Source organism: Sceloporus occidentalis, unplaced genomic scaffold (assembly GCF_023333645.1).
Source record: "Sceloporus occidentalis isolate IW3139 unplaced genomic scaffold, rSceOcc1.0.p SCAF_2, whole genome shotgun sequence".
In the NCBI taxonomy this organism is placed as follows: Eukaryota; Metazoa; Chordata; class Lepidosauria; order Squamata; family Phrynosomatidae; genus Sceloporus; species Sceloporus occidentalis.
The window spans coordinates 207,030,229-207,055,031 of NW_028316982.1; positions in this window are offsets into that span (position 1 = coordinate 207,030,229).

A 24,803-nucleotide genomic window follows, 5' to 3' on the forward strand; every position below is an offset into this window, starting at 1 on the left:
AGACCCTCTCACAGCCGCAGGAGTTTACCGCATACCATGCAGCTGCCGACAAGTCTACATAGGACCACCAAACACAGTGTGCAAACAAGAATCAAGGAACATGAGAGGGACTGCAGACTGGGCCAGCCAGAAAAATCAGCAGTAGCAGAACATGCCACAAATCATCCTGGGCATAAAATACTGTTTGAAAACACTAAAATTCTGGACCATGCCAACCACTACCATGTCAGGATGCACAGGGAAGCCATTGAAATCCATAAACACCTGGACAATTTCAACAGGAAAGAGGAAACCCTTAAAGTAAACAAGGTTTGGCTACCCGTCCTGAAAGATAGCAAGATAAAGACAAATGCAAATGAGAAATCTCCCAGGGTCAGGGGTTTTCCCAGCAGACAATGAGCACTAATCAAGCAGACATTAGTCCTCTTGTGCAGATCCTCATACCATAAGGACTGCATTAGCAACCAACAATGCACATGCAAATCACTCCTGCCTTTCCAGATCACACAATATATATAGCCAAGTCCTTTCCAGGCAAACATTATCTGAAGATGCCAGCCACAGATGCTGGCGAAATGTCAGGAAGAAACTCTGCTAGAACATGGCCACATAGCCTGAAAAACCCACAAAAAACTAAAGACCATTGTAATTTAGGAGCTTATCACTCACCTTTTTAAACTGGCTCCATCCTCCTGGGCTGGAGCCAGTATGAGGGATAAAGGTGGGGATTATTGCTCACTAAATTGCCGCCAAACTACCGGCCACCATCAGGCCAGGTCCCAGCCAGATCACAGCCATGCTGTTCCAGCACGTTTCAGAAGTGGGAAGCTTGGACACTGAAAAGAATGAGAGGAACTATAACTGAAAGAGTTTTCTCTTTGCTGGAATTCCTATGGGTATGGGATGCTAGCAGTGAAGAGTATTTTCCCCTCTATTTTAACAGTAAAATTAAAACTCAGTGTGCTTGTTTACTCATTTTAATCTTCACAACAAAGAAGACAGTTAAATCTCAAAACCCTGTTAAGTTCAGCCAAGTGCTAAAAGAATTGTCATTTCATGAACATTTAGTGGTTTTCTGAAGAATTCAGTATTAACCTTTGAGATGATTACATTTTCCCTTTAGGGATTACATCACACATAACAATGTAGTCATATTTAATTATCACTGTAATAGAAATATATGGTAAATATATGCTATTTGTTAAAAAAAACAGGTCTGATTTCAATTTTCCTGTGGTTATGGTTATGCCACAAAACACTTGGAGTTTTAAAAACATCATGCAATTGTTTGGTAATAATTTTATTTTCCACTCAAATAGAAACAGAAGCTCACATCAATTTTTTCCATTTTGTCCTCCTAACACAAAATGTATTGTCCTCCTAACACAAATGTAGTTTTAGCTAGCTATAACAAAGTCTCTCCCCCCCCCCCCCGCCATGGAATTTTACTTTAGCAAATCAAGCCATGACATCTGCTGTTGTTTTTGTTGTTATTGTTGAGTCACTTGAAGTCATCCTTCTTGGAAAGGTTTATTCAGAGAAGATTTTCATTGGCTTCCTCTTAAATTGAGGGGTCAATCACACTACAAAATATCCCAGTATGGAAACCGGGTTATTTCAGGGTCATTCACACTGTGCCCCGATTGCACCCAGTGTGATGTTCAGGGGTGGGTGGAATAAAAGCAGCTTTACTCGGTGCATTTGGCATCAGGTAACTAACCATTTTTTTTTTGGGGGGGGGGGGTTGCATCTTTGGTAGTGCGAATGCAGTACCGAATCCATCCAGATTTCTGCGATCCATTCCTGGCCATGAGGGGCCACCATGCTGATCCAAAAGTGGTGCCAGTGTGAATGCCAGACCACGCTGGAGAGATTTAATCATGCTAAACAAAGTGTGAACATCAGTTTGGTATCACATCACTGCACAGATCAGCATTTCCTCAGTACCAAAAAGTGAATGTGGATGACCCCCAGGAGAGTGTGGCTTCCACAAGAACACCCAATGGGTTTCCATGGCTGACAGGGATTTGAATCCTGGTCTTCCATAATCATAGTGCAACATTCAAACCACTACATCTAGAAAGCATCTGATGTCTTATTTAGCTTTGTTCAAGTCTGATTTAGTACCACTTTTCTTTAAAGATGTCATACAAATCCTTCTAATGAACATTTTTTAATGTACATAATAATGCATAGATACATCAGTGTATGAACAGGATCTTGTAACACCTTTGAGACTAAAAGTTAGTTTCAAAGGTGAAAATTAATTTTAAAGGTGCTACAAAATCTCTTTGCATACTGATCCAGACTAACATGATTATGCCTTTGAATCAGCGCATGACATTTTTCTACTTTTTGTCATTTTTGAAAGCAATACCTTCTTATACAACACATTTTCATGAATGGTAATCAGAAAAAATGTATATTTTTGTGTACAATTTTCAAAAATGTAAAAATGTTTGCAAGCATTTTCTTTTTACCTGGAGAAGACAAAAAAATCTAATAAAATGTTGATATGGATGTTCAAGTGTATTTCAGTTTGCATGAAGGATTCAGAAAACTGTGAATTAGGTACACTCATATAAAAAACCTAAATACATTTCTCTCCTGTTGTTAATTTTAAGCAAAAGAAGCCTCTTGTGCTACTGCTGCTTTTCTTTATGTTCTTTTCTTTCTCTTATTTTCTCTTCTTTTATTTGAGACCACAATGTTGCACTAAAATATTATTTGTGTGGCAGGCTCCCTTAATTTTATGTAAGACAGGGCTGCAACCCTTTCAATTGGAATTAATATGCACTGTAGAGGCAAGAATGCTGTAAGACTCTTTTGAGGTCTTGGGGAATTTAACATTTAAGCATTTACGTTTATAAGATGTATTTTGAAGCAACTCTGAACCAAAGAAATGGCCTTCTTCAGTCAGAATGTGGTTGGCTTTAAACAGTCAGCTACCTTGTGAGGAAAGGAAATGATGTCATTTCACTACCTGTAACTACTTTAGAATAAACCCAAAACTGGGTGGTGACAAGTCTAGTGAATATTTAACAGGTTGACTCTAATTCCAAACCTTTCCTGAGTTTTGTAGAAAAAAAGGAAGAGAAAGGGAAATTGTTTACATGGAAGCATAAAAATCTGTATTAAACACTTGGGGTTCCGAGAGTTGTCAGATTTCTGAAACAATTTTTGGATCCTTATAAAATACACAGATGTTCAGACAACATAGTCTGTGTTTGTGCTTTTGAAAAGGAGGCTAGGAACTGCTTTTTACAACAAATGACACTTGGATTATTACTTTTCTTTGAAAATGTGAAACATAAATCATACCAAGAAAAGCTAAACAATATGTAAGTTTAACACTGAAGCATACATACAGGTTTCTTTATTTCTATCAGAGGATAGGGATTGGGAAGCAATGAAAGCAACAAAGGATGTGTAAAATATAATTTTGTTAGATGGCTAATACAGTGCGCTGTGCCATACGCGGGCGCACTATATGTGGCTTCCTGCTTATGTGGAAGCCATGTGACAATGCACACAATGGTGCGCCGCCGTGTGCATGTGCCCCATTTTTCCTAGGGGTGTGAGCATATGCAGATTTTCTCTTACGCAGGGAGGAGGACTAGAACAGGTCCCCCACTTAAGGAGAGGGCCCACTGTATGTAAAACCTATACATATCGGCTAGATTTGGGGACAGTTACCCAGACTTATGTACTTGTGACTGTTTCGTATTCATGATCCCTACATGGCCCCTACTGTAGGGGATACACAGGGACCATGAATGTCCCCCAGTCCCCAATTTCTGGTTAGCAGCCACTGCGATCAATAGGGGTCTGTTCCCCTATCAATCAAGAAAAAGCTGACTGGTAATCCCACCTTCCCTTGTGCAGGCAATCTCATGTATGGGACAGAATTGCAACAGAAGTCTTCCTTCTGCCTGTTACACTGGAGATCATGCATGAGAATGGGTGGGAACAATAGTCAGCTCCTTCCTGAGCAACAGGGGAACAGATGTAAAAATAGCAGTAGCTACTTCCTGGTAAGAGAGGTTTGGACTTCACTGCACAGCACTGTAACTATGGTGTGTACACATAATCAAATCCCCAACAGGATTCCACCCATTTCACTAGATCCATTTCAAACCGGCTTCAGGGCGGGATATGGAGTTGAGACTGCCATGGTTGCCTTGGTCGATGATCTCCGTCTGGGCATCGACAGGGGAAGTGTGACCCTTCTCGTGCTCTTGGACATCTCAGGGGCCTTTGATACCATAGACCATGGTATCTGTAGGAGGTTGGAAGTTGGGAGGGCTGACGGAGTGGAGGTAGAGGAGCAGAGGGACCCAGATGGAGAAGGGAGGGTAGGTCTGGAAGAGGAGAGACAGATGGGCGCCGGGGCGGGTCTCAAGGAGCCTCAGCTGAGAAGAGGGAATGTGGAAGCCCTTACAAGGGGGAAGGGAAACCCCAGAGGGAAGAAGAGAGAGAGTGTGGAGATGATGAGGAGAAGGACCCTGAGAAGAGAAGAAAGCAGTGGTGTCTTCGGCATGCCAGGGGTACCCCATCTCCCTACAGAGCAGCCATGGGAGGCTGAGGGTAGGTCCTCACTTCACAGTCAAGCTGCTTGACCCCCAGAGGGAAGGAGACCTAGAAGGAAGGTTCCAGGGTGACTGGGGATTCAGACCTAGCCAGAGCCAAGAGGAGCTGGATGGACGCTGGTGGGATGAGAGAGGGGATCACTGGGAGTAAGGACCCTGTCCACATGAATGGGAGAAAGCGGAGCGAGAGGTAACCAAGAAGGTCCTCTAGCAGCCGGGAGCGGAGCCAGAAGCTTGAGCCTGTCCGGGACATCGAGGAAGCCAAGGGAAGACACGTGCATCAGAAAAGACGGAAAAAGGCTCGGTGGGCCTGTAGTTTTGTGTTACGGGACTTTGGTTAGGTTTTCAGAAAGACTGGAGGGGGTGTCTCACAGTAAACATTGCTCTGGTTGAGCTTTTCACTGCACTTCTGTTTGCATGTGTGTTTATTTTCTGGCCCTCATGGAGCCCTCTGAGGGTATACCCATGCCAGGCCCTTTGGCTCCGCCCACAGTATCCTTCTGGAACGCCTGAGGGTGTTGGGTATCAGGGGCACTGTGATCCAGTGGTTCCGTTCCTACCTCTCGGGCAGATTCCAAATGGTGATGCTGGGAGACAGCTGCTCTCTTAAAAGAGAGCTGACATCTGGCATCCCTCAGGGCACCATTCTGTCTACCATGCTGTTTAACATTTACATGAACCCACTGGGTGAGATCATCCGGAGACATGGGGCGTGGTGTTATCAGTATGCTGATGACACCCAAATCCACTTCTCTATGTCTCCGACTGTTTCAGTGACTTAAGATGGCATTTCTCCTCTAAATGCCTTTCTTGAGTTGGTAATGATCTGGATGAGGGAAAACAAACTCAAGTTGAATCCAGAGTAAATGGACGTGCTTGCGATAGGGACCCCTGGTCCAGGGATGGAGATGTGCTAAACAGGGTCACATTTCCCCTAAAGGACAAAGTTTGCAGTTTGGGAGTGCTCCTCGACTCGTCTCTACAGTTGTCATCTCAGGTGGAGGCAGTGGCCAGGAGTGCTTGGTACCAACTTCGGTTGATACGCCAACTGCACCCCTACCTGGCCCAGGAGGACCTTGAAACAGTGGTACACACACTGGTAACCTCTCGTTTAGATTTTTGCAATGCGCTCTACATGGGGCTACCTTTCTACCAAGTTCGGAAGCTTCAATTGATCCAAAACGGTGCAGCCAGAATGGTCACAGGTACATCAAGATCTGACCATATTACTCCACTGGCTGCCGATCAGCTTCCGGGCCCAATACAAAGTGTTGGTCATTACCTTTAAAGCCCTACATGGCTTGGGCCCAAGTTACTTAAAAGAACGCCTCTCCCTACACAATCCGCCCCACACTCTCAGAACATCTGGGAAGAAAATACTGGAATATACAAAGGCCAGACTAATCACAACTTCCCATAAAGCATTTACAGCCGTGGCCCCCACACTTTGCAACAACTTACTAGAAGATATCCGTCTTATCACCACCTTAGATGCCTTAGATTTGGCTATTTTAATGACTGTGCATGTATTTTTGTGTGCTTTTATTTACATTTTGTAATTGTATTGTTCGATTTTATCTGTTGTAATCCCACCTCGATCCACAGGGAGAGGCGGGAAATATAAATACATTTTATTATCATTATATTCCCAAATATGCAAATGTCCACAGTTCTGCTTTCAGCAGAACTGTATGGATGCAGTTCATATAGTCAGGGCAAACTCAAAATATTTTCACATGCCCCCGACATTTCACAGGTAAAAACTGGTATACATATTACCAAGCAACTTTAGGGTATGGTCAAGATGCCAAAAGTTATTAATGATGAAGAACAGATTAGTTAGGATATGCTACAGCAGCTTGCATTTGCTTGAGCCTGCTGGGAAGGCCATCACCTCTCCTCTCCCCCTCTACTGATTTAATTAAGTGTAAAACGCTTTTGCACTTTGAACTGGGTTTGCAGCAATAGAACTAAGCAGAGAACAAAGTGAGAATGTGGAAGGGAGAAAATGGAACATTTCAAAAGGAGCTGAAAAGTTGGAGGACAGAGGACTAACTAGAAGTATCCCTGCAAAATCTGGAAAGCTGGACGATATGGAGGAAAACAGCAGGACCATGATTTAGCAGAGTTGGACCATTAAAGAGAAGGGTATATGGATTTCATAAAACACATTCTTCGTAGTTTTTTTTGTGGGGTTTTCAGGCTATGGGGCCGTGTTTTAGAAGATACTGGTCATGAAAACCTATGGGCCTGTACAGACAGGCCAAAATAAAGCTGCTTCAGGTCACTTTGAAGGTATGTTGTTTAAATGATGCATGCGTCCTAAGAGTCCAGAAGCCATGCCAAAGCCATGCTCCAGTCCTTAGGAATGGAGCATGGCTTTGGTGCAGCTTCCAGACTCTTAGGACGCATGTATCATTTAAACAGCATACTTCCAAAGTGAACTGAAGCAGCTTTATTTTCACTTGTCTGTATGGGACTTCACACATTCTTCATATTTTGAACACTGCCAGAGAGGGAAACTATGAGTGATTATCATGTAGGGGAAAATATCCAGCAACATTTATAATAATAGAGCTCTGGTTTTGCATTAATCACTTGATGGGAGATCCACTTGAGAGCCATTGTGGTGCAATGGTTATAGTGTTGGTTGGAACTTGTGCAATACAGATTCTAGTCCCCATTAATCTTTAAAACTCACTGGATGTGCACAGGCTTGTCATTTTCTATCACCTTGATCTATATCTCACAGCATGATTTGAAATTAAAGTAGGGATTAGGGGAGCTATGTACACTGCCTTGAACAATTTGGAGAAAAGAATAGGATGTAATTGTACCACAAAAATAAATGAAATTACAGAGAGTAGGACCATGCCACTAGTGCGGCCACATCACTATTACTGACACTGGACACTCCACTGGCCTTCTCTCCATAGACATTCATGCATTGGTGCACTCATTGTAAGTGAGGAAGCAAAGGAAAATTTGCTTGTGGTGGTCTCCACATTATTTGAGATCTCCATATAATCCAGTGTATAGATTACACAGAAGCCTACATGCAACCAGGTGCTTATGGGGCAGCAGTCTCCGGCAGCAAGGCTGGCCACCTCCTGGTAATTACATGGACACCTTTCACATGAATAATTCATAAAAACTGTTCCAGCAAAGCTAGAATGGTTTCTGTGGGCTAGAATACACTAGAACAGCTATTTATACAATTTGGCTTCAATCAGTCCTTACTGGAATAAGATGTAATACCTGCCAAAAGGAATTGTGATGCTTCTCCAGCAGACTGGGTACTACAGTAGGCCCTCTGTATCCACAGACTTGCCATCCGCAGATTCAAGCACCTGCAGATGGCAAACCTACATTGCAGAGGAGCTGTTAGAGGAGGAATGGGCAGTGGAGGAGGAGGAGGAGGAGGAGAGGGTTTGGAGAGGGAGGCGTCTGGTGCCACCAACAAGGAGAGAGAAAGAGAGGCTGAGGGAAGCCAGCACTCTCTATCTTGTGTGAATATGTGCTCCCTCCTTCCCTTGCACCCCCTCCCTCCCTTCAGCCTGGCTGCCTGCCCTGGCTGCCTGAATTCCACCTTTCCACTCTCCCCACAGCAGGGGGCTGGCTCCTCTTCCTTTTCCAGTTCTTCCACTGCTGCTGCTGGAAATGGAGGCTGTGTCTGGTCTGGCATTCCTCTGACGTGTGTGTGTGTGTGTGTGTGTGTGTTTATGTGTCTCCCTTTGCACCTCTAGTTTGGGCACAAAGGGATACACACACACACACACACACACACACATGCACACCTCCAGAGGAAACCAAGACATGCCGCATTCTCTCCTATCACAAGCGGCATGTCTAGCTCAAAAACTACAGCTCAAAATTCTGTGACTTCTAATTGATTTCTGGCCTTAACATGTTGACATTTTAAATTTATTATTATTATTATTTATATACTGCCTTTTCCCAAAGGAATCAAGACGAATTACAAAACAGAAAACGACAATAAAATGCAAATTACAATAAAATCACATTTTTTTTAAAAAAAATCCCTTACCCCCACCTCCTCCCAATCATAACCCTTAGTATTACAGAATAATGAAGCACAATAACAGTTTGAATAACTATGCAAAAGTTTTTACAAATACATAACATAGCAGGATAGTCAAATGGCTTGGATTCCAGTTATCTGAAAGATCCAATCCATCTAAATATATCTGCTATGGTTGTTTTTGTTGCTGTTGTGTGGCTTCAAGTCATTTCTGGCAACACTATCATGAAGGGGTTTGCCACTGCCTTCCTCTGAGACTGAGAGAACATGATTTGCTACATTTATCCAGGAGGGTGCTATGGTTGAGTGGGGATTTGAACCCTGAGTCCTAGTCCAACATTCAAACCACTACACCATGCTGGCTCTCTACCTACTGTCTATGAAACTTCAAATTTACAAGAAAAGAGATTCCATCTAAAAATTAGAAGGAATGTCTGGATTGTAAGAGCTGTTTGACAATGTACAAGACTGCTTTGGAGGGTGTCTTTGAAGGAAGTGTGGATGGCCATCTCTCAAGACTGCTTTAATTGTGTATTCCTACATGGCAGGATTAACCCTTGTGGTTCCTTCCAACTATGAATCTATAGCACTTAAGATTACCTTCTGAGACTCTGACAAGCTGGAGCAATGCACAACAGGAAGTTGCACAATGGGAAAAATGTACACAGTCCCATTATGTATTGGGCACCAATATGCATTGGGTACTCTTGTTGGTGTCATGTTCTGCATTTTTGCAACTAACTACTGGGGTTATGTAGCATCTCTGCTACATAATTAAGACACACAAAACTATGTTGAGTGAAAGATTATATAGGAATCCTGTGATCATTTTGTACCCTTTTTAACATCAGTACACAGCTGGTTTTCTGCTGCTGGTTTTATTCTAGGATTGATTTTATTCTATTTCATACTTTATCATTTTAATGTTTACCTTTATTATTGGATGATATCTAAATATGATAAATGCAAAATAAAAATAAAAGAGTCAGGTCCCTAAAGTAAAGTTGATACACTTCACAGTTCATTTTTTTAAAACCCTGCTATGCTAGGAAATTGGGGAAATTGGGTTTTATTTTATATTATTTGCTTCTGGACTAAAAATTCTTATCTCCTTTTACATCCATCACTAACAGGAATGTAACTCACAAAGACTCAACAGCAAATGTTGTTTTGGAACTATTTGGGAGATGTTTTATACATTATCATATACACACCATGAAGTATGACAATTGTGGCTGTCTATGGAATTTTGTTTGGTTATATCCAGAATAAATGAATGCAGTAAAACACAATGATTTTCATTTACACTTTCCTATTATAATGTTGTACATTTATTTAGGAGACCAAAAAACCCATGTGTGACCAAAACATTTAACCCCCTTACAGTACCAAATACATTATTCACATATTGGTTACAAACAAGTTCTTGTAAGGACCAATTCTGCCATTAGGCAGTGTGACAAAATTGCCTTGGCAATACATCCTGAAGCAATGAGGCCTATTTGGTTGTTCTATATATGGAAGAGAGTCTTCTGTTCCCCGCTGTTGAAATACACAGTAATGTGTCTGACTTGGCCTGTCCTGTACCTGCTAAACCAGCCTACTGCCCTCAAGTGTGAAGCAGACTATCCCATCTCTAGAACTGCAATAAGATTCAACAGCAGTACAGCCAGCTTCTATATATAGAAAGAAGGAGGAGACCATGTTGTCCCTTGCTCCAGGCAGGAAAATATTTTGAGCCAGCACCGATTCTTATAAGTTGTTAACATACTGAGAATGTTTGAACTTTACTGTGGCCTGGCCTTCAGAAGTGTTTTAGGAAAAATTCACCATGTTTTTCATGGGACCCCTTAAAATGACTTGAATATTTTCTTACCTATGTTAGTTCCAGATGCATCCATAGAACATGTTGTACTATGGATGTAGTTAATTTAACACTGTTATACCATCTTCTACTCAATATGTTGTGCCTGCCAAAAGTGAGAAGGGGAAAGGGAAAAATGTATCACAGAGTATGAAAGTATATTGCATTTTACTTATTGCTATTTTGCTTTGGGTCATAAGGTTTGCCTTACTTATAAATAACTTGCCATTACAATTATTGGTTGTGAAACTGACTTGCAGAGAAGGTTTCCACTTAAGATTCAAATTCTGGCAAGAATACCAGTCTTAAAACTGCTGATCTTTCCCAACCAAAACAAACAGAAACTGAAATATGGCTCTTAAGCTGTAATACTGAGCAAATGGAAGATTTCCAAGTGCTATAATAAGGGAGCCAAGGTATTCCCATAATGTCATCACAGCATCATCATCATCTTTAAATTTTGTTTCAGAATTCTTTCATTTCTCTACTTGATTAAGCTCCCTCCTGGTCAATATGCATCACAAATACAAAGAGACATGGTACATAAGTGAAAACAGATTTTGCTTTCTCTCTTCCCTCTTGAACAGAACATCACATTTTGAGATGTCAGATCTGGCCACAGTGACATAAGTGTGAAGTCGAAGGCTTTCACGGCCGGCATACATAGCTTTTTGTGGGTTTTTCAGGCTATGTGGCTGCGTTCTGGAAGAGTTTATTCCTGATGTTTTGCCAGCGTCTGTGGCTGGTATCTTCATCTTTACTCTGAAGATGCCATCCACAGTGAAAAGTCAGGAATAAACTCTTCCAGAACATGGCCACGTAGCCTGAAAAACCCACAAAAAATGTTGTGGCATAAGTCTTAGTTACATCCTGGTTGGATTACTCTAACATGCCCTATGTGAGCATGTTACATGACTTTGAAGAGTGTTTAGAAACTGATCCAAAGAGTCAGATTGCAGACTGACTGACTACAGGGAACACACAACTCCTTTGTTGCAACAGCTCCACTGGGTGCCAGTCCATTTTTCAGGCACCAGTCAAAGTGCTGGTTTTGACCTATAAATCCCTATTTGGCTCAAATCTAAGTTATCTGAAGGACCATGCTCTCCCTTACAAACCAACCCATGCTTTTAGATCTGCTGGACAGTCCCATTTCTCTGCCCCACCACCTTCACAAAGACATATGGTGGGAACATAAGAGAGATCCTTTTCAGGCTAGCCCCAAGTTCTAGAACTTCCTTCTCCAAAAAGTTAGATCAAGATTCTCCCTACATTATTTTCTATTTCAACAGGCATTTGGTGATTGACTACGTAAGGCCTGTCTTATGTGGATCTTGTTAATTGTTGTGTTGGTGTATATGTGTGTGTGTTTTCCTGAACTGGGGAAAAATAGGGATGGAACAATAATAGTCTGTAGACATGCTCATAGAGTGTATGCCAAAAACTTTCAATTTCACAAAATGCAAGATATATAAGACCTGTATCATGTACCAATTGAGATAGAATACAAATCCTTCATCATTTCTTTTCCCTCCTAAACTGCTCTTGATATGTAACAAGTGAAGTTCCATATTCCTATGCTTGAGGAATTCTCTTCAGAGAATGGTCTGGACATCTCAGAATCAGATGTCATGAGGAACATGTGTGGCTACAGTCTTTGGGCAGATCAGGGAATTCTGGGCCAAAATTCTTTGACATCATTTTCCCTTGCTTCATCCTTTACATCCTTTGTTTCATGCTCTAAATTGTGTGTGTGTGAGTGTGTGTGTTGTGTGCTTTCAAGTCATTTCTGGCTTATGGCAACCCTAAGGTGACCCTATCATAGGGTTTTCTTGGTAAGATTTGTTCAGAGGAGATTTGGCATTGCCTTCCCCTGAGGCTGAGAGCAAGTGACCTGCCCAAGGTCACCCAGTGGGTTTCATGGCTGAGGGGGAATTGAATCCTGATCTCCAGAGTCACAGTCCAATGCTCAACCCTCTATGCCACACTGGACCCTAAGTTTTACCCTCTACTTATCCATGAGTCACATAAAAATCCATTATTTTGACTCTAAAACTGCCCTTGACTTATACATGAGGTCAGCTTTTACACAGGTATATATGGTACACTTGGGGCTTAGAGTTACTTGAAGGAATGCCTCTCCCTACACAATCCACCTTGCACTCTCAGAAAAACTGGGAAGAATCTATTGGATTATCCAAATACCAGAATAAGGTCTACTTTCCACAGGACATTCACGGCTATAGCTCCAAAACTGTGGAACGCCTTGCTGGAGGAGATCCGTCTCATTTCCACCTTAGATGCCTTCAAGAAGGCACTCAAGACAGATCTCTTCTGACGAGCCTATCCCCCTGACCTGCTATAATAGCTTTAAGATGACACTTCATTCGGAGCATGTATGGGGAATTAGATGTTGATACTGTACCTGTATAGGGTTATTGATGTGTTTTTAAGATTTTATGATATGAGAATGTATTTTAACTAATTGTAATTTTAAATGTGTTGCTGTACTCCTGCCTCGATCCGCAGGGAGAGGCAGTATATATGTAAATAAAAACTATCATTAGAGTATGTTACCTATGGACTTTATTACACCAGTCAGGTTAATCATGATTACACCAGGATAGCATAACAGCATCTTCAGTTGGGGCTTATTACATGACACCATTCCTCTTCTGTTGTCACTTTGAAAGTGTTTCTTTTTATTAACACTAAAAATCTGTTAATGACCTCCTTTCCCACTACTGTTCTGCTGCATTTTCCAATGTGATAGTTCAGTTCCATTTTAATGCTGCTTTTGCTGGTCAGGGAGTGCTTAATGGGGGTGATCTGAATGATTTGAGCGTGGCTAACGTGCCCTGTGATCAGGTGAGATGGAGAAAGGGTTGAAATTTCAATTTGATTTCCTTTCCATTAGCAAAAATAACTGACAGGCTGTGTAGACTGTCTCCAGCTGCGCTGGATTAGGGCCATGGCACCTGCATGCTGCGGCCCCGATCCGACCTTTCCAGGATATGATAGCCATGGTGCCGTGGCTTTATGGCATTACTTTGGCATTGTGTCATGTGGACGCAATGCCACAGGAGTGCTGAGATGCAGCATGCCGTGTGGAGCAGTGCATGGCATCACACCACCCTGGTGTGGAATCGGAATGTTTGTCATATGAACGCTATGCCCCGACTTCACCCCAGGCCAGCCTTAATAGCTGGTCTGCATAGGCTGTGAGAAACTTTAAAATTTTTTTCTCTATATATAAAAAAAGGAATTGGCAAATGCCCCCTCTCCCACAACTGGGGCTTGTTAGAGAAACCAAAACCTTGCTCATGCCCACCACACCTCATAGTCTCCCTCTCTCTCACATGCACACACACTCATATGCCTAGAAATATACATGGAAAAGACTCTTGGAGTTTATAAAATCATTTATTTCATTAACCTTTGGACTCTTTCTTGCTGTTTTAGCTTCAGATTTATATAATTGCTGGCAGCTGAAAGCCAGCATGGGGTATATCAAATAGATCTGTAGCTGTTGATTTTCATCTACTATTGATTAGTTAAGTCTGAAATCTGTTTTCATTTATATTTGAGGTGTGTGTATGCCAAATTAGGAATAGGGGTGGGAATAACGTTTTGGAGAAGGTACTGAGTGGTATTGGGTGGGCAGTCCAAAATGCTGTGTGTGATATTCTTTTTGTGCAAATAAAAGTTGCAGTCATGGAAAGGAAAGGTTCTCCTGTAAGAGGAGGAAGAACATAGTTATTGCATACCATTTTTAAAAATAAAGTGATCAGTTGATAAGAGAACATGAACCTTTCTAGAAATGTTTCCAGGCAAGATTTCACTGCTGAAAGATCTCTATTCCATCTTAACTGGGACATGATATAGGTCTTATGTACTGTATCCTCCACTTTGTGAAGTAGAGGATTTTTGACATACACTTTTTGAGCATGCCTGAAAACATTACCTATTACAGGAATCAACATGCTGATTCCCATAATTATGTCCTGAAAACCAGAGCAAAAATGGACAAACAATTCCTTTGTGTAAAATTTGTACTGATATTGGAAACAGAAATCTTTTCCCACACTGCGATTTTAATGCTGAAATTACAAACTCCTGTCTTAAGAACATCAAATTCCATTTCCAATTTGCTTCACTGTCATTATTATTGTTGTTATCATTATCATTATTAGCCTCCAAATTCAGCTAAGAGAAAACATGCAGAAAAGCACAACTGTGAGAGGAGTTAGAAAATTTCATCCCTGATAGCCTTTGATCTATGCTTTTAAATACACATTTATTGTTATAGGGAGTTGACAATAAGATGAAATATAGAAGGGTGACTACTTCCTCATGATAGTCAATATACTAAAGGTGTCTTGCTCTTTTTGAGCAGTATGAAATTACTATTTTGATTGGTGGAGAAAATCTTTAGCAAAATCTGCTGTTTAAAAATATATGAAAACATTTGGACCATGTTCTTGAAATAAGGAGCTACATGAAGTGAGTTCTTTGTCTACTCTTTTTCTCCCAGTTTACTGTGTCATGCCAGCTCATTTCACTGTACGAGAGAAATGAGACATAATTCTACCATCTTTTTAGATCAGTCAAACCAAGCAGCATGTGCATGAAAGCAGAAAGTGTGAGCACTTTTTCAACTCTACAGTTACTTTTTACCTTTTTAATTGAAAAAGTGAAATCTTCAACTGTTTTTGTGAACTTTTCCTTTTTAAGGACAAAGTGCCCTTTGATGTGTTCGCCAGCCTTTACTTTTTAAAAAAATTAAAAGTGGAAATTGATAGGGACTGTAGAATTGTTTTTAAGGTGGAGGGAGCTCTATATTAACAAACAGATTGTTATTAATTTTGACCAGTTGTAGTATTTGTTTTGTTTTTACAAGACATTACATTAAATCAGCAAAAACAACAACAACAATCATCATTATCATCATCCAACAGACAAGCTGGAGCAATGCACAACAGGAAGTTGCACAATGGGAAAAATGTACACAGTCCCATTATGTATTGGGCACCAATATGCATTGGGTACTCTTGTTGGTGTCATGTTCTGCATTTTTGCAACTAACTACTGGGGTTATGTAGCATCTCTGCTACATAATTAAGACACACAAAACTATGTTGAGTGAAAGATTATATAGGAATCCTGTGATCATTTTGTACCCTTTTTAACATCAGTACACAGCTGGTTTTCTGCTGCTGGTTTTATTCTAGGATTGATTTTATTCTATTTCATACTTTATCATTTTAATGTTTACCTTTATTATTGGATGATATCTAAATATGATAAATGCAAAATAAAAATAAAAGAGTCAGGTCCCTAAAGTAAAGTTGATACACTTCACAGTTCATTTTTTTAAAACCCTGCTATGCTAGGAAATTGGGGAAATTGGGTTTTATTTTATATTATTTGCTTCTGGACTAAAAATTCTTATCTCCTTTTACATCCATCACTAACAGGAATGTAACTCACAAAGACTCAACAGCAAATGTTGTTTTGGAACTATTTGGGAGATGTTTTATACATTATCATATACACACCATGAAGTATGACAATTGTGGCTGTCTATGGAATTTTGTTTGGTTATATCCAGAATAAATGAATGCAGTAAAACACAATGATTTTCATTTACACTTTCCTATTATAATGTTGTACATTTATTTAGGAGACCAAAAAACCCATGTGTGACCAAAACATTTAACCCCCTTACAGTACCAAATACATTATTCACATATTGGTTACAAACAAGTTCTTGTAAGGACCAATTCTGCCATTAGGCAGTGTGACAAAATTGCCTTGGCAATACATCCTGAAGCAATGAGGCCTATTTGGTTGTTCTATATATGGAAGAGAGTCTTCTGTTCCCCGCTGTTGAAATACACAGTAATGTGTCTGACTTGGCCTGTCCTGTACCTGCTAAACCAGCCTACTGCCCTCAAGTGTGAAGCAGACTATCCCATCTCTAGAACTGCAATAAGATTCAACAGCAGTACAGCCAGCTTCTATATATAGAAAGAAGGAGGAGACCATGTTGTCCCTTGCTCCAGGCAGGAAAATATTTTGAGCCAGCACCGATTCTTATAAGTTGTTAACATACTGAGAATGTTTGAACTTTACTGTGGCCTGGCCTTCAGAAGTGTTTTAGGAAAAATTCACCATGTTTTTCATGGGACCCCTTAAAATGACTTGAATATTTTCTTACCTATGTTAGTTCCAGATGCATCCATAGAACATGTTGTACTATGGATGTAGTTAATTTAACACTGTTATACCATCTTCTACTCAATATGTTGTGCCTGCCAAAAGTGAGAAGGGGAAAGGGAAAAATGTATCACAGAGTATGAAAGTATATTGCATTTTACTTATTGCTATTTTGCTTTGGGTCATAAGGTTTGCCTTACTTATAAATAACTTGCCATTACAATTATTGGTTGTGAAACTGACTTGCAGAGAAGGTTTCCACTTAAGATTCAAATTCTGGCAAGAATACCAGTCTTAAAACTGCTGATCTTTCCCAACCAAAACAAACAGAAACTGAAATATGGCTCTTAAGCTGTAATACTGAGCAAATGGAAGATTTCCAAGTGCTATAATAAGGGAGCCAAGGTATTCCCATAATGTCATCACAGCATCATCATCATCTTTAAATTTTGTTTCAGAATTCTTTCATTTCTCTACTTGATTAAGCTCCCTCCTGGTCAATATGCATCACAAATACAAAGAGACATGGTACATAAGTGAAAACAGATTTTGCTTTCTCTCTTCCCTCTTGAACAGAACATCACATTTTGAGATGTCAGATCTGGCCACAGTGACATAAGTGTGAAGTCGAAGGCTTTCACGGCCGGCATACATAGCTTTTTGTGGGTTTTTCAGGCTATGTGGCTGCGTTCTGGAAGAGTTTATTCCTGATGTTTTGCCAGCGTCTGTGGCTGGTATCTTCATCTTTACTCTGAAGATGCCATCCACAGTGAAAAGTCAGGAATAAACTCTTCCAGAACATGGCCACGTAGCCTGAAAAACCCACAAAAAATGTTGTGGCATAAGTCTTAGTTACATCCTGGTTGGATTACTCTAACATGCCCTATGTGAGCATGTTACATGACTTTGAAGAGTGTTTAGAAACTGATCCAAAGAGTCAGATTGCAGACTGACTGACTACAGGGAACACACAACTCCTTTGTTGCAACAGCTCCACTGGGTGCCAGTCCATTTTTCAGGCACCAGTCAAAGTGCTGGTTTTGACCTATAAATCCCTATTTGGCTCAAATCTAAGTTATCTGAAGGACCATGCTCTCCCTTACAAACCAACCCATGCTTTTAGATCTGCTGGACAGTCCCATTTCTCTGCCCCACCACCTTCACAAAGACATATGGTGGGAACATAAGAGAGATCCTTTTCAGGCTAGCCCCAAGTTCTAGAACTTCCTTCTCCAAAAAGTTAGATCAAGATTCTCCCTACATTATTTTCTATTTCAACAGGCATTTGGTGATTGACTACGTAAGGCCTGTCTTATGTGGATCTTGTTAATTGTTGTGTTGGTGTATATGTGTGTGTGTTTTCCTGAACTGGGGAAAAATAGGGATGGAACAATAATAGTCTGTAGACATGCTCATAGAGTGTATGCCAAAAACTTTCAATTTCACAAAATGCAAGATATATAAGACCTGTATCATGTACCAATTGAGATAGAATACAAATCCTTCATCATTTCTTTTCCCTCCTAAACTGCTCTTGATATGTAACAAGTGAAGTTCCATATTCCTATGCTTGAGGAATTCTCTTCAGAGAATGGTCTGGACATCTCAGAATCAGATGTCATGAGGAACATGTGTGGCTACAGTCTTTGGGCAGATCAGGGAATTCTGGGCCAAAATTCTTTGACATCATTTTCCCTTGCTTCATCCTTTACATCCTTTGTTTCATGCTCTAAATTGTGTGTGTGTGAGTGTGTGTGTTGTGTGCTTTCAAGTCATTTCTGGCTTATGGCAACCCTAAGGTGACCCTATCATAGGGTTTTCTTGGTAAGATTTGTTCAGAGGAGATTTGGCATTGCCTTCCCCTGAGGCTGAGAGCAAGTGACCTGCCCAAGGTCACCCAGTGGGTTTCATGGCTGAGGGGGAATTGAATCCTGATCTCCAGAGTCACAGTCCAATGCTCAACCCTCTATGCCACACTGGACCCTAAGTTTTACCCTCTACTTATCCATGAGTCACATAAAAATCCATTATTTTGACTCTAAAACTGCCCTTGACTTATACATGAGGTCAGCTTTTACACAGGTATATATGGTACACTTGGGGCTTAGAGTTACTTGAAGGAATGCCTCTCCCTACACAATCCACCTTGCACTCTCAGAAAAACTGGGAAGAATCTATTGGATTATCCAAATACCAGAATAAGGTCTACTTTCCACAGGACATTCACGGCTATAGCTCCAAAACTGTGGAACGCCTTGCTGGAGGAGATCCGTCTCATTTCCACCTTAGATGCCTTCAAGAAGGCACTCAAGACAGATCTCTTCTGACGAGCCTATCCCCCTGACCTGCTATAATAGCTTTAAGATGACACTTCATTCGGAGCATGTATGGGGAATTAGATGTTGATACTGTACCTGTATAGGGTTATTGATGTGTTTTTAAGATTTTATGATATGAGAATGTATTTTAACTAATTGTAATTTTAAATGTGTTGCTGTACTCCTGCCTCGATCCGCAGGGAGAGGCAGTATATATGTAAATAAAAACTATCATTAGAGTATGTTACCTATGGACTTTATTACACCAGTCAGGTTAATCATGATTACACCAGGATAGCATAACAGCATCTTCAGTTGGGGCTTATTACATGACACCATTCCTCTTCTGTTGTCACTTTGAAAGTGTTTCTTTTTATTAACACTAAAAATCTGTTAATGACCTCCTTTCCCACTACTGTTCTGCTGCATTTTCCAATGTGATAGTTCAGTTCCATTTTAATGCTGCTTTTGCTGGTCAGGGAGTGCTTAATGGGGGTGATCTGAATGATTTGAGCGTGGCTAACGTGCCCTGTGATCAGGTGAGATGGAGAAAGGGTTGAAATTTCAATTTGATTTCCTTTCCATTAGCAAAAATAACTGACAGGCTGTGTAGACTGTCTCCAGCTGCGCTGGATTAGGGCCATGGCACCTGCATGCTGCGGCCCCGATCCGACCTTTCCAGGATATGATAGCCATGGTGCCGTGGCTTTATGGCATTACTTTGGCATTGTGTCATGTGGACGCAATGCCACAGGAGTGCTGAGATGCAGCATGCCGTGTGGAGCAGTGCACGGCATCACACCACCCTGGTGTGGAATCGGAATGTTTGTCATATGAACGCTATGCCCCGACTTCACCCCAGGCCAGCCTTAATAGCTGGTCTGCATAGGCTGTGAGAAACTTTAAAATTTTTTTCTCTATATATAAAAAAAGGAATTGGCAAATGCCCCCTCTCCCACAACTGGGGCTTGTTAGAGAAACCAAAACCTTGCTCATGCCCACCACACCTCATAGTCTCCCTCTCTCTCACATGCACACACACTCATATGCCTAGAAATATACATGGAAAAGACTCTTGGAGTTTATAAAATCATTTATTTCATTAACCTTTGGACTCTTTCTTGCTGTTTTAGCTTCAGATTTATATAATTGCTGGCAGCTGAAAGCCAGCATGGGGTATATCAAATAGATCTGTAGCTGTTGATTTTCATCTACTATTGATTAGTTAAGTCTGAAATCTGTTTTCATTTATATTTGAGGTGTGTGTATGCCAAATTAGGAATAGGGGTGGGAATAACGTTTTGGAGAAGGTACTGAGTGGTATTGGGTGGGCAGTCCAAAATGCTGTGTGTGATATTCTTTTTGTGCAAATAAAAGTTGCAGTCATGGAAAGGAAAGGTTCTCCTGTAAGAGGAGGAAGAACATAGTTATTGCATACCATTTTTAAAAATAAAGTGATCAGTTGATAAGAGAACATGAACCTTTCTAGAAATGTTTCCAGGCAAGATTTCACTGCTGAAAGATCTCTATTCCATCTTAACTGGGACATGATATAGGTCTTATGTACTGTATCCTCCACTTTGTGAAGTAGAGGATTTTTGACATACACTTTTTGAGCATGCCTGAAAACATTACCTATTACAGGAATCAACATGCTGATTCCCATAATTATGTCCTGAAAACCAGAGCAAAAATGGACAAACAATTCCTTTGTGTAAAATTTGTACTGATATTGGAAACAGAAATCTTTTCCCACACTGCGATTTTAATGCTGAAATTACAAACTCCTGTCTTAAGAACATCAAATTCCATTTCCAATTTGCTTCACTGTCATTATTATTGTTGTTATCATTATCATTATTAGCCTCCAAATTCAGCTAAGAGAAAACATGCAGAAAAGCACAACTGTGAGAGGAGTTAGAAAATTTCATCCCTGATAGCCTTTGATCTATGCTTTTAAATACACATTTATTGTTATAGGGAGTTGACAATAAGATGAAATATAGAAGGGTGACTACTTCCTCATGATAGTCAATATACTAAAGGTGTCTTGCTCTTTTTGAGCAGTATGAAATTACTATTTTGATTGGTGGAGAAAATCTTTAGCAAAATCTGCTGTTTAAAAATATATGAAAACATTTGGACCATGTTCTTGAAATAAGGAGCTACATGAAGTGAGTTCTTTGTCTACTCTTTTTCTCCCAGTTTACTGTGTCATGCCAGCTCATTTCACTGTACGAGAGAAATGAGACATAATTCTACCATCTTTTTAGATCAGTCAAACCAAGCAGCATGTGCATGAAAGCAGAAAGTGTGAGCACTTTTTCAACTCTACAGTTACTTTTTACCTTTTTAATTGAAAAAGTGAAATCTTCAACTGTTTTTGTGAACTTTTCCTTTTTAAGGACAAAGTGCCCTTTGATGTGTTCGCCAGCCTTTACTTTTTAAAAAAATTAAAAGTGGAAATTGATAGGGACTGTAGAATTGTTTTTAAGGTGGAGGGAGCTCTATATTAACAAACAGATTGTTATTAATTTTGACCAGTTGTAGTATTTGTTTTGTTTTTACAAGACATTACATTAAATCAGCAAAAACAACAACAACAATCATCATTATCATCATCCAACAGAAGGGGTAATAATCTGAATATTGATTGAAATTAAGCAGGTAATGAAAGGGGAAAGGGAAGAAGGAGATATTAAAAAATGGGACATTTTAAAAGCAGCTGGAAAAGTAGGATGATAGAAGATTAATCATAGAATCATAGAAGGACAGAGCTGGAAGAGACCACAAGAACCATCCAGTCCAACCACCTGCCATGCAGGAACTCTCAGTCAAATCATACCCAACAGATGGTCATCCAGCCTCTTTTTAAAGACCTCCAAGGAGGGACACTTCACCACACTCTGAGGGAGTGTGTCCCACTGTTGAACAGCCCTGACTGTCAGGAAGTTCCTCCTAATGTTGATGTGGAATCTCTTTTCCTGTAGCTTGCATCCATTGTTCTGGGTCCTGTTGTCTGGAGCAGCACAAAACAAGTTTGCTCCCTCTTCAACATGACATCCCTTCAAATATTTAAACAGGGCTATCATATCATCTCTTAACCATCTTTTCCCCAGGCTAAACATCCCCAGCTCCCTAAGACATTCCTCATAGGACATTCCTCATAGGGCTCCAGCTTTTCAATATCCTTTTTGAATTGTGGTGCCCAGAACTGGACACAATATTCCAGGCGAGGCCTAGCAAAGCAGAATAGAGTGGCACTATTACTTCCCTTGATCGAGACACTATACTTCTATTGACGCAGCCTAAAATTGCATTGACTCATGTTCAACTAATCAGAACTGCCTCTGTCAAATTGGGATAGTTGGGAGGGATGAGAATGAGTATAATTTACCATATATCTTTAGCCACAAAAGAAAGAGAGCAAACAAATTCTTTCCGCATCTTAAAATGACTTAGCTGATTGATAACTGATTTCTCATAAGATAACGTGCACATTTTGTTAAACTGCTCTGGTTATGTTTAATCTCACTCATTAACCTGAATCCTATCAGCTAGTCTACTAAAGTAGACACATTGAATCAGTTGCTGAATAGTGGATCAACACATACAGTAGATAAATCCCACTGACTCAACACATCCACTTTATTTGGGTCTAACAATAGGACACCAAAAATGGTAGAACAAAAATCTTATTCCACAAGATCTGTGAAATCAAATAGAAATTTAAACCAAAATGGGAATGCTATAGGAGATGACAAGAAGAAATTAAAAGATGTGGGAAACAATGCAATGAATATTGTATAATTGAGCACACCTAAGGATGTCAGAAGAAAATCAACCTATACTTTATAGATTATAGCATATATTGGTTGTGTAAAGCACTAAAAACAATGGTTTTCTCTTTAAGAAATGAATGTGCCACATTTGATTTACCTGTTGACTAATCTGTATTCAGGACAAAAGGCCATCATTTGGACAGAATATGGAGAAACAAAATGTTTCCAATTGGCAAATGGATCTGGCAAGACTTTCTTTTAACACCACATACATTTAATTGTACACTGAACATATTTGTACACTGATATGTAAAGGAATCTTGTCACACCTCTGAGACTAACTGGTGCTACAAGATCCCTTTGCATACCGATTTCCAAACTAACTCGGCTATGTCTTTGCATTCTACCAATATGTAAAGCTTGATTAGATTTGAAGGAAGGAGGCATCAAAACTGAAGATAGGGAGATGACACTATATTACTAGCAGAAAATAACAAAGAAGATGAAGCAGATTATGAAGACACTGAAATAAAGATTTTCTATAGTTTAGCTGAATCATTCATCAGAATGATTAGAAGCATTCAAGAAATCAGATGAAGACTGGGGAGTTTATTGTACAGACTTATGTATGTATGTATGAGTGTAAAAGCTGGGCAGCAAATATAGCTGATAGGGAGACAATCAACTCATCTGAAATATGGTGCCAGAAAAGAGTTCTATAGGGCCCAAACAGACAGGTCAAAATAAAGCTACTTCGAATCAGTTTGGAGGTATGCTGTTTAAATGCTGCATTCATCCTAAGAGGCCGGAAGCCATGCCAAAGTCACACTTCAGTTCTAAGGACTGGACTGCAGCTTTAGAACAGCTTCTGGCCTCTTAAGGTGCATGTGTCATTTAAACAGCATACCTCCAAAGTGACCCGAAGCAGTTTATTTTGGCCTGTCTGTTCAGGCCCATAGATACCGTGGACTGCTAAAAAGATGAATGGCTCCTAGAACAAATCAAACCTGAACTCTCCCTAGAAGCCAAGATGACTAAACAGATACTGCCATACTTTGGACATATCCCGAGAAGACCCTATTCATTAGAAAAGGCAATTATGATTGGCCTGGTAGTAGGAAAAGAGAAAGACTACATTACAGATAGATAGTCTCACTAGATTACCTCACTATGCTCTTATAGCACTGCTATTCCACTATAACTGCTCTGGCTGCCTTCTGTTGCATTCTAGGATTTGTAGTTTTAAGGAGGAGCATTTAGAATTCTCAGCCAGAGAGCTCTTATGCCTCACTGAACTACAAGCCTCAGAATGCAACAGGAGGCAGCCGGAGCAGTAAAAGCGGAATATCAGCACTATAAAAGTGTAGTACGGTAATGTGGTCAGTCAAGGAGGCCATGATGCTGAGTCTGCAAGACCTGGATGAAGAACACACTGCAGAAATAACCCTCTTTCAGACCACTTTAAATGTCCTGACTCAATGCTAGACAATTCTGATAACTGTAGTTTTGTGAGACATTTAGCCCTTCCTTGTCAGAGAGCTCTGGTGCCACAATAAACTATATTTCCCAGGATTCTCTAGCACTGACCCAGGGCAGTTAAAGTGGGCTCAAATTGGATTATTTCTGCAGTGTGTTTCGGACTGTGAACAGGGCTGTTGATAACAGGATGACTTGGAGATCTCTCATCCATAGGGTTGCTATATTCTGGCAGCAATTAACAAAAACAAAATTATAGGAATCAGGTCTTTGTGCTAAGTATAAAGCTGACAGTTTTCACTTTAAGCTATTTCTCCTAATCTGCCTTCCAACGACCTGCATATCTCCCTTTAAAATATTAAAATCATTTTAATAATCATTTGACACTATGAATACTTGCAAGTGATACATTCCTCAGACTCCAAACAAAAGAAAAAAACTGATGGGGTGTGACCGGGTGGAGGACAGAGATCGGGTTGTTTGGGCATCAGTGGAAGGCATCGCTGATGGAAG